The sequence below is a fragment of the Bacillus rossius genome, chromosome 1 (genome assembly GCF_032445375.1).
Source record: "Bacillus rossius redtenbacheri isolate Brsri chromosome 1, Brsri_v3, whole genome shotgun sequence".
Taxonomy (NCBI): domain Eukaryota; kingdom Metazoa; phylum Arthropoda; class Insecta; order Phasmatodea; family Bacillidae; genus Bacillus; species Bacillus rossius.
This window is the reverse complement of record NC_086330.1, coordinates 207,737,290-207,751,823: the sequence shown is the minus strand read 5'-3', so window position 1 is coordinate 207,751,823 and position 14,534 is coordinate 207,737,290.

Sequence of the window (14,534 nt, the reverse complement as noted above, 5' to 3'; positions counted from 1 at the left end):
CTACTAAGTATAAGTCTACCTATATTTAATGACACAATATTTGAGAATCATATAATAGTAGTGAATACAGCCTTTCTAAGTAGAGTATTGGCATCAGATAAAGGCCTACATCAGCATCACATACATGCGTTGCAGTGCAAACATGTCTAAACTAATCTATATTGATCCCAACAGTGTATTGCTTGATATAATTACGGTGTGATTCCTTAATTTTTTTGTGAGCATACTTCCTCGTCTCGCAGTAGAAAACAAACAAAACTCATAATTGTAATCCCACAGGGTTACGTGACACTGAAGTGGACATCCCTTTCGTCCACATATCCTAAATACTTACGATTTAGTTTGTAACTAACGATTATAGTATATTATGTATAATTATCCAATATTTAATTTGCTATTGTTTAAGGTTAATGAAAAATTATCACTGAAGAAGTTTTTTTTATAAATAAGTTTTATTAGGGTCGCAAGTGGTGAAGAGGTTCGATATAATATTTAAGGCGCAAACGAACAGTTCGAGTAATCATGAACGCTTAACGTTAAGTGCGCGAATGATTAAACATAATGACAAATACAGTGTGAGACGTGTGTTATAGAAGAATTTACGACGAGTAACTGTACGGATGTAGAATACATCAACATAGTGTTCATGGTTGACGATAATGGTAACGAAAGTATATACTATTGTTGATCATGCACACTGGTCTGGTATCCCAGAGTCTCCCAACGATCCCGCAGCGGAACTGTTATCAGCAGTATTCCAGACATGGGATTGTCTGGAAATGCGACGACTCCTCGTTACGGCAACGACGTGTCAGTATTTGACATCGGACGAGGATACTCTCATGTAGGACCCAGGGTACAACGATGGCACCATCACAACCGAAGATGAAAAACAAATTTATTTTGAGGCCACGGTAAAGTATTATCATCAAGTGTTTCCTGACAACAGTGGCAAGGTAAGCTGAGACTTTGTTTACTACGTGCAACTGTGCTTGGAGCGGCGAGGAATCGGAACAGTTTACGACGTCTGCACACTCAGTGTTACCAACCCTCTGCAGTGATTCAGTTCCATAGTTTAATATAAACATACAAACTTTAACAAACTTATGTGTAAATTTAGTATGGAAGCGGCAATCTGTAAATATGCCATATTCACAGCACTATGAACCTGAATAATTTTTATTTTGTCTTTGGACTCGAATGAACACTATGAGAAAAGATTATTTTATTTTATGTGCTTTGTTTTTGCAAAGAAGTGCAATATCTTTGCTGGCTTGTAATAAAAAGAGAAGTTTTAAAATGAAAATGGAAGTTTCGGATTGTTAATAGTGAGTTCTAAATAAAATGTTTTGCTGTATGAAATAATTAAAGAATTGTCTGCCAAGAAATAGTTTCATCAGGTATGTGTGTACAAATAGGAATAAATTGCAACTAGATACTATCCCAGTGGTAGAGTACTAAAGAGCTCATGACTCTAACTGAGTGATAAATTAGCCGGCAAAAACTTTTAAATTTGATATTTTAAGAACTTTTGATACGTGTTTTGCGCTCAACTATTAAAGGCAACGCTAGATACGAATATTTAAATATTGCTATAATTAACTTCTGCAGTGATCATTTTTTTTATTTACAAATCTATGACACTCTAGGTTACACTGGCAATATTTATATTTAAAATAAATATAAATCATACTGTGAGGGTTAGTTTCCCCGCAGAACACTTACTACCGATATCTTGTGACATCTTAATATAAAGACATTTCGTCATAAATTAAGTCACTTAAATGCGCCCGTCATAAGATAACACGTAGCGTCAAAAACAAGACTTATCTGGGATATTTATTATTAATATTTGAACTTATTCCCTGCACAAATGTCCTTTAAATACCATTTTATGATATTCCAAATTTGTCACACAATTACGATATATCTGTGCTCTAGGATTATTGTGTTCTTCACGCGGTATTTTCATAGATTATTATACGAATGTTTAAACATATTAAATTATTAAATTTGAAACAAAATTTCAGTACAAATTATAAAAGTAAAAAAACATTTGCATTTATCAAAGTACCATACATTACCAGTGAAAAATCAGGATAACATTTTACATTTTGTAACTTTATCATGTATTGCTCTTTGCATCCTAGTAATTTCGTTACTCTAAATCTACAAAGTGGGCTAGTACATCATACAAGAGTTCCAGTGTTCAAATTATTAAAAAAATAGAATAATATATACTTAGTTTCCTCTTTCTCAACAACCGGTTATTAACATTTTGGTGTGAATTCAATTAATTCTCACAACGAATCAAGTGAAAACTGTATATACAAAACCATATTGAATTTTTTTTGTACAATTGAAACAGAGAGGCTGCTTGTAAAACAATAAGTTGTTTACAAACGCTAGACTATGCACAGATACGACATTCACTTTTTCCAACTCTCAACCAACTTAGTATAAAAGAACACTTCATTGGGAAATAAAATTATCATAGCCACACTGCAGAAGTAACAGTGTTCTTAGGTGATCTCATAAGAACTTACCATTTAATAAGAGTTCGTCTATAAGGAACATAAAATCAAAATGGGATCATAATAACTTAAGATAGGTTCTCATACAAAACGGCTTCTTGGAAATAAGGCCGTAAGGTTTAAGGTTGGTTGGGATTTGGCATATGGAATATTTCGATTAAATAAAATATTGAATGCATACTGAAGTGAAGTCCTCATTCATTATACATGCGTAGTAGCATGCAGGCATACTCTACTTCTCTTTAAGCATTCATTTGATATGGAGTGGTTATTACAATTGTATGTTAACAATTCTCTAAAAACAATAATATTAAAGGAGCACTATCTGGTGACCATGATTCACAACTGCGACCTTGAAGCTTGCCCTTAACCCGACGCCCAAAACTTTAGGACCACTCGGGGTCCCCTGGGAATTTCCACGCCACCCCCCCCCCTTCCTCCCTGGCCGTGGAATCCTACAGATTTGCGCCCCTGCCACTGACATCGTATTAACTAATCATGACACAACAGTTTTCTCAAAAACATTATTCGTTAACTCATTTGTAAATAACGCCTATTCCCCTCCCCGACCCGCTATTGGCAATTAACTAGAGAAAGTGTTTATCCAAATTCAAGTAAATAATTATCTGGGTGCAAGACATTTTCGTCCCTATCACCTCAGTAAGTCCTCCATTTTAGAATAAATTATGTAATAATATAAACAAGGAATTTTTTATTGAGTCAAATAAACAATTTTAATTTTTAAAGTTTATGGTGCCAAATACAAAACATAAAATAATAATTTAATCATTTTAGATGAAAAACCCTGTATCGTTAACATACTTTAATTAAAAAAAACTAATACTGCCGTTGTAGGAGATATACTACAACTTGTTAAGGCATTGCAAGCTTTCAGAGTCCGTGATGGAAAATAATGACTGAGAGAGAGTGAGACAGAGAGAGAAATCGGTATAGAGAGAGAGAGAGAGAGAGAGAGAGAGAGAGAGAGAGTCACATTACTGATTCAGACGTAACGCAGGTCACACCGAGCAGATAGAGTGGAAGTCTGGACAGTCACAGAAAGCCGCATTTTCGGCCACACAAGTCATACTAAAATATGAACTCAGCCTGAACATCTGCTTTCCAAATGAGCAGGAAAATTCATATTTCCCACAATTATTCAAATTCAAAGTAATATTTATGTATACGAGAAATACCCCAGCACATTTATAATAGAAGTCATAAAGAGTGATAAAGAACTTTCATACTTACTATGTAGTGACACAGTTAAAATATGTACCTATGTTTCAAACGAAAATCGTTTGTTTTTGTTATATAGTTTAAAAATATGAAAATTTTTGTGCTAACAATTAAATTAACTAAAGTATCAAAAACCTATAATTTTAAATATACTTTTAAAATACAACAAAATGCAACCCAATTGTTCACCCTCCAATTAACAAAAGTTAATTTTGGTTGAATCAGGTGGCGCAATGACAAGGGCTCAGAATCTAATTCTGTTTCATCAATCTTGATATTTTACTTCAAAGTTTTTTTAAATGACACCGCGTATGACCTCCCTGACACGTTGGGACCGGCTGTCTGGCTAAATACTACCTGCATTCCCAGTAAAAATACTTAAGAAATATTGTTCTGAAAATGAAGAGGTAAATAGCACCCTAATTTGCTCTTTTGTGTAAGGGAATATTTAAATTAATTTTTGTTCGTTAGAGGGACCTAAAATTTGTAACGGTTTTTAACAATAATTTTTTTAAAGAAGTTGTAACCAATGAACCCTGTGTCTAAACATTAATAGTTATGCCCTCTGCAATTAATCTGCATTCGCACTCAAAGTTATCACGCGTACTTTACATATTTAATGCATGTATGTATGTATGTTCTGAAGAAATTAAGTTTATCGCTACATTTAATAAATGTTTTTTTTAATATATAAATGGCACTAATGTAGCTACGAAGAGGAGAATGTGTTATGACGCAAAAACAAGAGATATAATAAAGTTAATTTAATAAAATAATTTTTTTATTTCGTTAACGTCTTGTTAACAGTGAGTTCATAGAGACGGGAAAGTTATATTAAAATAACTTTAAAAAAATATATATATTTAGTCAAACAAAAAGTTTAGTCCAATGTTCCTAGAGTTTAATCATTTTATTTATTATAAGAAGTACATAAACAAAAAACAACTGTATTTACTAAAATCAATTTAAAGTTATCCATGAAAAACCGGAATCAAACAAATGTGTCGATCGGATCGGGCTAACAAACCATATCTAAACTCCATATATCTATGTGTAGAACTGACCGCACCACCTATAAAGTGAAATACAAACTGAACGCGAAAGTTACTACTTCATGACCAGAGTGCAGCTCTGAATGAAGGGAGAGTACAAAAAAATTCTGGTCACTACAGCCCTTTCAAATTTCTTACGCTTTCTCATCCAAAATTCTAAGTTGTGTGTTTCGGCGTTTCGTGTTTAAAGTTACGTGTTTCTAAGTTATGACAGTTATTAGTTGATAGTTTCTAAGTTATGATCGTGCTAACTTATTTTTATCTACTTGAGGATTTTTGTTGTACAATGTCTGATTTTATTTAAATAAAATACGATTTTGGCTACATACTGCTTATTATTTCAATATTAAACCTTCATTCCTCAAGTTAATCATATTAGAAAGAGTGAAACGTAATAAAATACAAACATTTAAAAATATCTGCTTCCATGCAGCTTTTAAACACGAGTACGAAAATATGTTACTGCTTAGAACCTACATGAATAAAAAATATTATTTGTGAGTCAGGACTCTGAAAATATTTCTGGTCCTGTGATGGCTACGATAGAGTAAAAAATTAAATCAACTAAATATATAATTAGAATTATCATTACTTTAAAAATCACATTCACAATGATGAGATGATTCATTTGATGTATGATAAAATGTATCTCAGACTATGCATATAAACATCATAAATGATTATGTCTAAGAAAAAAAATGGTGGTCACAAACAACATCATAAACCAAATGACTGTGTTTTTTTTTAATTTTCGGTCTTTAAGGATTGTTACAACATTGTAAGGAAATATAAACACACCCCTAAATACATTGTATGTCTTTAATAAAAAATGGTGTTCACAAAAATAAAATGACAGGGGATTTTGTGATTTATTTAAACAAAATTTAAAGATTTTTTGTTCTATAAGGGGCATACCAACACTGGTATGAAATACAAACTCGACCTTATATATACTAACGCACTTAGAAACCTACACCCGATGAAGAAAGTTGAAATCAAGATGGCGGTCTCCACATTATGGTTGCCTCCAGCAGGCAACGATGGTATAATTGTATTATATTTTTTTTAATGTAATTTTTTAATTTTTTTGGTTTGTTTTGATAATAAGTGTATTTTTAAGATGGCGAAGTAACAAAAATTGCAACGGGTAGGAGTGGGGAGATTGATGTCATCGAGGTTTTTACTAATTTTTAAATTTTTTTAAATTTATAATTTAATATTTGAGTATTTTCAAGATAGTGGACGTGACATGATAATTCAAAATTGTGGAATGTTTTAGAAAAGAAAATGGCGGAATAAATTTTGGCCGCCAGAATTTACGTAATCCAAGAGTACCGCCGGAATTGACGTAATTCAAGATGGCCACCGGAAGTGACGTAATCCAAGATGTCACCTCGAATCCCCGAATCCCTCACCACCCACCGGTGCCCCAGGACAAACTATATATACTATATATTTTTAAGTTATGTGTGGTTCACCGTTCAGCACATCAGGTAATGCTAGTACTGCAGGGCTCACAGTTAGGAGATTTTCTTCCCATGTGCTTGACATTAGGCATTACGTGGTCGAAAGGTAGGCCAAGTATTGAAAAACTAAGCTCGTAGTTTTGAATTGTTTGGCCGATAATCCTGATGCTAGACATGACAGTTTAAAGTTATGCCAAGTATCGAAAAAGAATGTCTTGTTCGGAAATGCTTTGGCTATGTGCCCGACATTAGTTTTTACTTGGACGTATGTCACTCTTAGTTTTGTAAAATAATGTCTTGCTGTTCAAAAACGCTTGGCATATATGCTTGAAGTTGGTAGTCTAGTATTCGTAAAGTTCACCGAATACCACCTCATTGGTAGGCTTAATAATTTTGAGCAATGTATTTATTCAGATGGACAGTATTGTTTAGAGTCCATGTTCATAGTGTGAAGGTAATGGGAAAAATTATTTGAAATGGGGAGTTAAAGCTTCAATTAATTTTAGCACTGACAATGAATAGCCTCAAGGACATTAATAAATGAATCTCCAAACTATAATGATAAATAAATTTTAGTGATATTTTTTATATATTTTTACAGGTTTTCAAGATGGCGGTCAGTATGACGCGAACTGCTTACTAAAGGCTGTAGATAGTAAATTTAAGCAGCTTTGGGGTATTTTCTTCATTTTTAATTAAATGAGTGTTATTAGGCTAAAATTACTATGTTAACATCAATCAAGGATCGAAACGACAGGAATCTAACAAATGATACCAATTATTTGAAGGGAAAACTTAGAAGTTTTTTTGTCTTATTTTTCGAAATATTTGTAGGATAATTATGAATGTTGAATATGTCGGCTTGGATCGCCATCGATCTCGTAATTAGTACTACTGCACTCTAATTAGTCAAATAAACCAATACAGCAAAAGCGCAGTTAAGAAGACAATGAGTGCAATATGCGATACTAGTGCTCCTAAAAGCAAGTATTTAAAATGAAAATGGCTGAAAAACACTCTAGGCGATGACGTGTGAGTAGAGTGTAAATTGGCTACGGGCCCTGCGGGCTGATTACGAACACCATCGACGACTAGCGTTATTCTTCACGCGGTAACGAAACACGTATCGCATTTGGTGATTACGAACCACCTTGCGATATGCGTTTCGTTATTTTCCACGGTAACGCTAACCTGCGATACGAATCAATGACGTCAGAGGACAAGCAACAATTGAACAATTAATATGTTCGTCGAACAAACTATTTTGTAAGTGAATCATGAATACTTAGTGTTACTGGGATCAAATAATCTTTTTTAATGCACTAATTTCTTAAATAAAGTCTTTAAAGCTTTTTTGCTGCCTTTTTCGCAGAAGTTTAAATTAAAAATGCAGTTAAAGATTTCTTGTTTACACAAAAAAAAAGTAAAGAATGGTTATATACAAACATTGTGAAATCTTTGACTGGAAAAACCTTGATAATACTTTTAGTCAGCATACTTTATAGAATGTGTACGTTGTTATTAGCACCTCCTTTATTATAACTCTGCCTCTATGATACCTAGTGTAACCTATACAATTCATACTGGTAATGATCAATAGTACAATTTAAAAATAATAAAAAAAAGATCAGTTGAGCAGCATTCAAGAAAGATAGCTGGCAGCTGATGAGAAGCATTGGGAATATGTGCTTCTGAAATGGTAACCAGCAATTTGAGTAAAAATGCATCAAAGAACTTAAAGAAAAGTTAAAAGGCATGCTGGAGGCATGTGCTAAAATTGCCAATTATGAGAAAATATTGTGTTAAGAAATCATTTTTTGTATACAAGATTCCTTACAGACATGTGCATTGATTTTTTTTATTGGACAGGCTATTAATAGTTAATATAAATAATTGTTTAATTATAACCATCCATGGAAAACAAATGAGATATTAAATTATACACTCTTTGTTAATATTTTTCGTTTAAAACCATAACAAAGTCTGAAATTGCAAAATTTTAAATTAATAAACTTGTAAACATGAAGCAGCACACAAGCAATTTCCCATGTATGAGATTTACTTGAAATAACAACCTATCATTAAATGATTCATAGTATCTATTTTTTTACACACAAAAAAAACAATGGTTCAAAAAAGTCACTGCCAACTCTCTCAGGACAATGAGATCATCTGCTGAAACCAGAAAACAAAAAGTTAACATGTGTTTAATATAATATCCAAGTTATACTCAAAAGTAACATGGAAATGAGTGAACACTTATTTTCACAATTTCTTTAATAAATGCAACAAACTTGATAACAAAGTATTTATTAAATTGCATAGCTCGTTTCTTCATGTTTGTTCATTTTCTAAGGTTTTCCAATTGCTATGAGGGTGCAATCTGGCAATTCGAAGGGATTTTGATGGTTTCTTAACAATCTTCTCTGCCTTCTCCTCCAGTTCGATAGCTAGCAGAAAGGCAGCAAAGGCCATTGTGTAGAACCTGAAATATTTTCAAACATTAGTGTAATATAGTTTGGTAGGCTACTAATTGTTAACAAGAGGGCCTGATTAATAAAAATAATTTTTAAGATGGTATTATTGAGCTAATATTCCTCGATGTAACGCATAAGTGCATTCATTTTTCTTTAATTTCAAAAACAATTTTAACTTTTCGACTTCTTTTCCAACAATTCTCCACGAGTGTGCTGTAATTCTTCAAGCAGTTAAACTAGAAATATGCCATTTTAATAGCTTGTTAGGTTAGGTAAATCAAAAAATTTAGACATGAGAATGATTGGTTGGCTTAAGTAAGCTACATTAAAAATACTGTGTGATTTTGTGAACTGTTTCTTAAGTTATGTTACCAAAAAAAATAATAGGTATAATCTGTAGTGTGGTTGGTTAGGTTAGAGTTAGCTGTGTTACAATATATAATTCTTAAAAACTGTTAAAATGAGTTCACAGTATATTTAATATAACTGCCATAACCTAATAAACTGTCTACACTACTTTCAAGTATTTGTAGTTAACCTAATCAAACCGGCCATTCCCACCATTAAGTTTGTTTGATGAATTAAAAAATACCAAAAAAATAGTGTGGATCTGTGAGAATGGTTAGTTAAGTTAGGTTAGTTACATTAATTGTACTACAAAATATGTGTGGATGGTTGGTTAGGTGAGGTAAGCTTAATTTTATATTAGTAAAACAATGTTACAGTATTGATAGCCTATGTTAATTATTGGAATTAATGTCTGAAAACTAATAAATAATTTAAAAAAAAAAACACATGGACAAGTAGCTTTTCACCAGATTTACCTCATTATACAATATTTAAAATGTAGCTAACCTAACCAACTGTAGACATGAATAGGTTAGCAGTATTTGAAGTGTAGCTAACCACACATAACCAACAATTTAAACAGTAAACAACTTGAAATATCTCAACAGAAATAAGTATCAAGGTTAATAATAGGAACTCAAAATTACCGTTTTCATAAACTTATTTTTATAATAAAGCCTCGCCTCCCCTACATAAAAGCTCGAAATGTTATTTAATAGAATCATCCTGTTTAAGGAGGGGAACTCATAAATAAATTATTCATCAAGTTATTTGTTTTATGATCAGCCCCACTTGTTAACAATTACCCATGTTAACACACTTAGGTAATAGAGCCAATGTAAATGAATGAGCACAATTGAACACACAAGGAGGCCGGAAATAGCTTTCTGAAACTAAATAGATAAATATACAATTTACTGTCTGAAGTCTACAAGCGCACAGATTAAACAAAAATGCATGTTGAGCAAATACCCAAACACAAAATATACATAAGCAGCCTATTTGAACTATTTATAGCTATGTTGAGTTCATAATGTGCGTGTAAATAATATCGCTCTTTAGGTTAGGATTAATTTGATAAGCTATGACACAGCATTTATTAATATTCTTACCTACTTTGATCGTATTTAAACCGCTTCATAATTATTCCACACAAACTATGCATCGAAAACAATGATTTCATGGTACAATTAATAAACAGAAATAGCATGTTAAGAATAATGTTCGCGTGTTAAATATGCACACGCTAACCTAAAACAATTGTTTACGTTTAACTTCATCGCTTTACATCGTACTCGACTATATTTAAAACAATAATGTGCTATTATAATGACGTTTTTAGGACGGGAGGACATTATTTTTAAGAGTAATTATATCACTTACCTCACATTCGCTTCGTATCACCACTTGTAATGCTCGTGATATATAACGTAGCTCCGGTGCGATAAATATCACTTGAAAAGTGTGCTCGTAATCAAAGTTTGCGATATATGCCGCCACAACGTCATCAATATTCGAAGTTTAACGAAACAGGATGTGTTCGTAATCACGTTGCTGGTTCCTGCGATATTCTTCGCAAACCTTCGTTATTTATCGCAACTTATAACGCAAAGTGTGTGCTCGTAATCAGCCCGCTGGGTTCTAGCTGTGGCAACGTGAGTCGTGGAGCCTGCCGATTGCCCTGACGTCCAGCGGCCATCTTGGACCAAAAATTCCTCTACATTCCTCAAAAATGACTCAAAATGACACAAAAATTCTCGTTTTGAGGAAAATTTTCCCGTTTTAGTCCTTAAAAATAAAAGTGGCTAGAAATGTCCATATTGAGGCTTAAGCATCCAATTATACAGCCTCCGATTAGCCTCTGACGTCATCATGGATTATTATGTCACCCTCGCAATTTCCGTTACGGCCGCCATCTTGAAAATCTTTATTTAATATCCAATTTTAATGAAAAAATCTTAAACTTTATAAAAATTAATTTAAAATATTTTAATAAAAATATTTTAAAAAACATACTTTTACAACATGGAGCTCGGAGAACTCGGTTCGAACCCGGTGAGGGCAAAAAAAAATGAAGACCGAACCTTCCTCCAAGGAAGCTGCTGGCAGACTGAATCACCCCTCCACTTATGTCAAAGTATATATATCGTCACCATATTGAAAATCCGTAATTTTAATAGGAGAAAATCGGGGGAAATGTTAAAAAAACTTAAAAAAATTAATTAATCGAATTGCATAATAAAAATTTAATAAAATATTACTTAAAAATTCCGATTATTCTTGTCAATATTTTGATGGTTTTCTCCTTGTACTCCTGTTTGCTTCTGAGAAACCGATCTAAGCATGAATTATTTTTTACTTAATGAGTCATGCCATTTTATTCAGAGTTAAATTTAATCAATTAAATTTATGCTACTAAATCATCACTTATAATATTTTTATCAGGTGGAATTCAAACGAAAATACTATTACTCAGTCATATATAATAATAAGCTCTGAGACATCTGATAATCACTAATAAGCAAGACGAACTTCATTCTCCTTGGTGCTTAGCGAGGCCATCTTTCTTTTGCGATCGTTAGTGAGCATCCTGCATCCCACATAAAAGAACTAAATAATATTTACCTGTAAGCAGCATGTGGTTTCATCTGTTGCCAAGAATCGATACTAATTTAAACGGGTTATTTTGCATGAAATAAATTAACTTTCACCACTGAATGGTGCTAATGTAGTCAGTTAGATCCAAGTAGCCTCGGAGCCACGTAGCCTCGTGTCCTGGAAGCTTTGTAGCTTTTTAGCCTCACAGTCTTGCAAACTTGAAGACTTGTAGTCACGTAGTCTCGAAACCTCATGGCTCGTAGTCGTTTAGACATGATGCCTTGGAGCCTCGTAGACTTGTAGCTACGTAATCAAGTAACCCTGTAATATTATAACATAATACTGTTGGAGCAGTTGGAGCAAAAGAGAAAATTCCATTGAAGACAGATGCGCCAATTGGAGCCTTGTAGACGTGTAGCTACGTAACCAAGTAGCCTTGTAATGTTATAACATAATGTTGTTGGACCATTTGGAGCCAAAGAGTAAATTCAGCCGAAGACAGATGCAGCAATTGTAGCCTTGTAGACTTGTAGCTTCGTAGTCAAATACTCATGTAGACTTGTAGTCCTGTACTCTCGCAGTCTCGTAACCTTGTGTTCTAGAAGCTTCGTAGCTCTGTTGCCTCACAGCCCCGTAAAATTGCAGTTTCTTAAACTTTAAGACTCGTAGTCACGTAGTCTCGTACCCTCATGGCTCGTAATCGCGTAGTCATGATGCCTTAAAGCCTCGTAGACATGTAGCTACGTAACCAAGTAGCCTCGTAGACTTGTAGCTACGTATCCAAGTAGCCTTGTAATCATTTAACATAATGTTGCTGGAGCAATTGGAGCATTGTAGTTACGTAGGCAGTTGGAGGAGTCTTGTAGACTAGTAGAATTGAAGCATTTTAGCCAAGTGGCCTTGTTGACATGTAGCGTCGCAGTCATTTGGAGCCGAGTAGACTTGTTTCAATGTAGCTTCATAGCAATGTAGTTTCGTAGCCATGCAGTCTCGGAGCCATGTACAACTCGTAACCAGCTAGATCCTTGTAGTCTCATAGCCTTGTAACCTCATAGCCTCTTAGAATAGTAGCATTCTAGCCAAATATCATTGGAGCTGTTGAAGCAAAGGGCAGTTGGAGCCAATGACTGTAGGACCCAATGCCGTTTGGAGTCAAAAGACTGTTGGAGTCAATGATTCATAGACTGTTGCAGACATTATAACGTAACTTACCATTTACGATCACGTCCTACCGAGTTGAATGAACGAGAGAATGCACCTCCTTTTCGTTAAATGAGCTTTCGTTTTGTAGAATTTCCGTCCAAACGTGCTTCGTTTTCATTAAATGCTTGACCTGCGTGAACGATGCGTAGTCATTGCGCGTACATTGCATACATTGCGTACATTGCGTACATTGCGTGCATTACGCGTACATTACGTGTATTGTACGTCCATTGCGTGTTGGAGAGAATGGAGCTTTGGAGCTCTTGGAGCACTTGAAACTGATGGGTAATTGGAGCATTGGAGCAAATGTAGATGGATCTGATGGCGTGAATAGTAGTTCTTGGATCCTAGCGTATACTGGTTGGTTCGAATTCATGAGACGATAACGTATCATACCGCATCAAATTTTTTCGATCATATGTTCCTCTTTTTTAAATGACGTTTTGACTTGTGTTTTATAGTAAATGGTTCATGATTTGACTAGCGTATTATTAGATCGGTCGCATGTATATAAGCGAGTCCTAGACAGCAAACCGCTCAGTTTGTTACTGCCGTCGACGGTGTAAGGATCACCTAGTTTGTTTCTTCTGGTGCATAAGCCGCGTAATTACCTGTACTTGTGATTTTGTAGGCATCTTTACCGTCTTTAACGTCGAACTCGATTGAGGTTGTACCATCGTTTACGGGAACCCTGACGTCAGCGGCGATGAAGAAGGAGCAGATCCTGTGAACAACGATGACGTCAATATTGGAGGAGACTTTAACAGTCGCGGTACCACCAGAAGAACAGACTTACATGCCGGTAGTGCTGGCTGCACAGGAAAACTCGTCGAATTTCGTTTCACCCTCGATGGAGACTTCAATTGGTGGTGATTTGTCAACAACTAACGAACATCGGTGCGGTTACTGCGACAGATTTTCTCAAACAACAGCAATTCTCGATGACACGAGAATAACCTTTATCGAAAAATGTTTGGCTGTGAGAAATGTAGCAAGCAATTTACAAATAAATGCTAATTTGCAGCAACACTTGCAGACATGCAAATGACCTGTTTCGCGACATAATGTAAAGGTTTCAGTGCAACAGCGAATGATTGGTGTGCATGACAGTATGCCTGGAAATGGTACAATTGCAGTAACAGCGACATCTGGGTCGGGTATGAAAGTCTCGTCTTCATCACCAAGTATCCTTGCAGCTACTGTGATATGATGTTTGCATTTGTTCATGATGCACGGAGACATGAATGTAGTAAATGCAAGAAGAATCCCTCTCGCATGAAGTTTCGCTGCGATGAGTGCCGTGAATGGTTTACTCGAATTGATAGTTTGCGACGACATGCGAAAAATTCAACGGTAAAGTCCGTGTGCCTGCTGATGAACTACCTGCAGATGTTTCGACTCCTCGGTTTATGTTGATGACTCGTGAGCGTACAGGCAAAAACATAGATGAGCAGAAACCGATTGCTATAGCATCTGGACAGGAAACTAAACATAGGACTTTTATCGGTGCTCTACAGGTGATTCATAATGGCTTATACTTGGCGTAGTCTGCATTTCGTGGAACATTGAAAGAATACTATTATCTAAATACGCTTAGTGAGTCTAAAGATATTTGTA